Source organism: Schistocerca gregaria, chromosome 5 (genome assembly GCF_023897955.1).
Source record: "Schistocerca gregaria isolate iqSchGreg1 chromosome 5, iqSchGreg1.2, whole genome shotgun sequence".
Classification (NCBI taxonomy): domain Eukaryota; kingdom Metazoa; phylum Arthropoda; class Insecta; order Orthoptera; family Acrididae; genus Schistocerca; species Schistocerca gregaria.
In genome coordinates, this window is record NC_064924.1 from 281,326,961 (window position 1) to 281,331,392 (window position 4,432).

Genomic DNA, 4,432 nt, shown 5'->3' on the forward strand with positions numbered 1-4,432 from the left:
CTCAGCGTCATGTACTATAAGGTGTTATAACAAAGTGAAATAATCACAGGTTCTTGTTATCGAACACAATTAATGTATTTGAGCAGAGCATTAACAAACGGCCACAATACAGCGAGAGACACGATAAAGTGATTTTGCAGCAGAACAAAGCTTGACCCCACATTGCAAAAGAGGTCAAAATGTACTTGGAAACATTAAAATGGGAAGTCGTACCTCACACACCGTATTCTCCAGACATTGCTCCCTTTGACTATCACCTGTTTAGATCAGTGGCCCATGGCTTGGCTGACCAACATTTTCGATCTTATGAAGAATCCACAAATTGGATCGATTCGTGGACCGCTTCAAAAGATGAACAATTTTTTTGACTATCCGAAAGATGGGAGAAAGTAGCAGCCAACGATGGAAAATACTTTGAATGATACATCTGTAACCAATATGTTTCATTAAAGCAACAAATGTTGGGGAAAAACGATGGAAGCAAAGTTGAACACCTTGTACATAAGCAGGAAATGGAACAATATTTATTTATTCCAATCACCACAGTGTTTTCGTTATTTGTACTATACAAGGAATAAGCAAAAAGTTGCTGAGCTGCTTTGTTGGACAATCAATTTATAGTCAACATTAACTCTTTCCACATGTTCGCACACTGTCTTTGAAATATAGGTAACTTACATTTAATTTTATTTATTGCAGATCCCAGTTCCAGTTAAAGCTGATTTATTATTATTTTGGAACATTTTAAACCTGTTGATGTGTATGTTAATATTTCTTTACAGTTCAACACTATATTTAAAATTAACATCTGAATTCACACAGTTTCTATTTGAGAGCTCTACTGATTTAATGGATTGACTGCCACTCCTCTTATCCTCTACGTTATAAAATCAGGTTTCAGTTTTGTGTTTAATAATTCTGTTAGCCACATCCTCTTTGTTTCTGTTTAATGCTTGAGATGGTTCTCAATCCCTTCAGCAAGCTCCAATGGGTTCCACATGTAGCAACATTCATTGTAAGTTCCTTCAATTAGATTGGCTTGAAGTAACTTGTGTTCCTGACTCAAAAATGCATATGAATAAGACAGAGTTTGATATGAAATATTGCACTAGACATGCAGATACACGTGAACTTTTACAATGGACTATGACTGTAATTGCTTGATATTTGTGCATATTATGTCACGTGCCTTGGGCTATTTATTTAGGGTGAAATGAAAACTACATCATAGATTTAAGAATGCTGAAAATTCAGTTCTAGTTTTCACCTTAACTTGTATGCTGCTGCAGAAGAGATTAAGGTCTGAAGCAAAATGTCCATGGATGCTGTGAAAGAGATAATTAGCACATTTGCCACTCTCAAGACCATTTGAAATAGCTGACATTTAAATCTCAGCAAGAGCATGTATTGTGTATGGTAAAACGAAAGATGGGCCTACAATCAAGATACATTTGTGGGAACAAAGCTACAGCACTGAATCGCGCATTCCTCCATATTTCAAAAAACAAGAAACTGTTTCATAATTAAATTTGCTATAAATATTTCTACTGAACAAAACGCCATTAATTCTTTCAAACAATTAAATAATTACAATGAAGGTGATAGAAATGTCAGATGGTGTGCAGCACTGACAATTCAGCACTGACAAGGGAACCTCCCCATTGCAACCCCCCTCAGATTTAGTTATAAGTTGGCACAGTGGATAGATCTTGAAAAACTAAACACAGATCAATCGAGAAAACAGGAAGAAGTTGTGTGGAACTATGAAAAAAATAAGCAAAATATACAAACTGAGTAGTCCATGCACACGATAGGTAACATAAAGGAGACTGTGAGCTCAGGAGCGCCGTGGTCCTGGGGTTAATGTGAGCAGCTACTGAACAAGAGGTCCTTGGTTGAAGTCTTTCCTCGAGTGAAAAATTTACTTTCTTTATTTTCACAAAGTTCTGATCTGTCCGTTCGTTCACTGACGTCTCTGTTCAGTGTAATAAGTTCAGTGTCTGTGTTTTGTGACTGCACCACAAAACCGTGCGATTAGTAGACGAAAGGACGTGCCTCTCCAGTGGGAACGGAAAACATTTGATCGCAAGGTCACAGGTCAACCGATTCCTCCACAGGAAAACACGTCTGCTATAAAAACTTCCTGGCTGATTAAAACTGTGTGCTGGACAAAGACTCGAACTCGGGACCTTTGCCTTTTGGGGGCAAGTGCTCTACCGACTGAGCTACCCCAGCACAACTAACGCCCCAACCTCACAGCTTTAATTCCGCCAGCACCTCGTCTCCTACCTTCCAAACTTCACTGAAGTTCTCCTGCGAACCTTGCAGAACTAGCACTCCTGAAAGAAAGGATATTGCAGAGATATGGCTTAGCCACAGCCTGGGGGATGTTTCTAGAATGAAATTTTCACTCTACAGTGGAGTGTGCGCTGATATGAAACTTCCTGGCAGATTAAAACTGTATGCCGAACCGAGACTTTAACTCGGAACCTTTGCCTTTCGCGGGCAAGTGCTCTGATATATTCTATATGACACTGGTGACGACATGTGCATCACATGACAGGAATATGTTGTCGACCCACCTAACTTGTACATTTGGCGAATGTGTAAAAAGATTATTCTACCTTGCCCGATTTAGGTTTTCTTGTGGATGTGATAATCACTCCCAAAAAAGTGACACATCGGACGGACGGATGGATGGACAGATAATAATAGTCTGAAAATAAAAAATTAAACTTTCAATACAGGGAAGACTTGAACCAAGGACATCCCGTTCCGCAACTGCTCACGCTAACCACGGGACCACAGCTCTCCTGTGCTCCAACCATCCTTGATGTTGCCTATCTTACACATGGACTACTCAGTTTGTATATTTTGCTTATTTTTTTCATACATCCACACAACTTCTTCCTGTTTTCTCGATTGATCTGTGTTCAGTTTTTCAAGGCCTGTCCACTGTGCCATCTTATAACTAAATCTGAGGCGGGTGCGATGGGGAGGTTCCCTCGTGAGAAATCCTAATCACCATGCTGAAACACCACTGCAATAAATTTTGCACTCTGCACACACCATGAAAGTGTTAACAGGTATCTATTCCCCTTGAGTAGTAAAGATTGTGATGCTTCTGCACAGGTATGAAAGTTTGCCTATGCAAGTGCTACTGCAGTCCTGCGCCCGATTGGCCAGATGGTATAACAAACCATGCATTCTAATAATTCTGAATTCCATTCCTTTCTCTTCCAAGTGCAGAATAGTAAGTTAGACAACACCATATTGAAACCTTGTTCTCATCCAGTATTGGCTGTAACAATATTATGAAAAGGAAAGTTGCCATTCGCCATATAGCAGATATGCTGAGTCGCAGATAGGCACAACAAAAAGGCTGTCACAAATAAAGCTTTCAGCCACCATTAAGGCCTCTGTCAACAATAGATGCGCGCGCGTGCACACACACACACACACACACACACACACACACACACACACACACACACACACACACAAAAACACACACACACACACACACACACACACAAAGTAATTGTGATTTATAAGTGTAGAAGATGGCAGTACAAAATGGATGGATTGTTACTAACCAAACAGAGGAGATATATAGAGGCAGGCAATTCTCTATTGTCATAATAGTAATATTATGATATATTTATAATGAAAGGAAGTATAAGAAAAACAACAGATACAACCATTGTTTTTTTTGAAACTATTGCAATGAAATTTAACCTACTTTTCAATTATTATTTTAGGGCTGGCTAAAGGTAATGTAGTGTTTATCTCTCTAAGAAAACACACTGGGTATTTTGAAGTAAAGAGCTGTTAAATGATTTTTCTATGTAGTAATGAAGCTTAGTTAGGAAGAGAGAAAATACATTCGAGTTTATCTTTGGCGGGTATAAATTTAAACATGGATCCAGGAAGTCCCAGCTTGCTGAGTACCACAGACACAGTTTGCCAGTTTATATTAATGTTAAATTGAAATCAGACATTTATTACAGTTTTTCCTTTTATGAACAAAAACAACAAATGTGTGAACTGTGATTAAGTATGTCAACAGTTAGCCAGTAGGTAGTCTGTTTAACCAGGCAAGATTTGTTTCCCGTGTGAAGTTCAAAGAATGAAAGTATTGAATTCATAGTGATAATAATAATAATAACAATAATAAAAAGGGGGATGGGAAGAAAAATTAAAATTATGTTTTTAGTTTGTGAGAAGGTAAGGATGATGAGGGTTTAGCTGTGGGGCTTTCCAGTGCAGAAAGGAGCCATATTTTAATGAAATAATAATAATATTAATAATAATAATAATCTGCTGACTATATTTTGGAAGACAACAATAATGATCTATTGAGTTACTGATCTTTAGTTTTTTTATGATTGCTTCCCATTTTTAATTTTATGTACATATTTATTTTATGTAC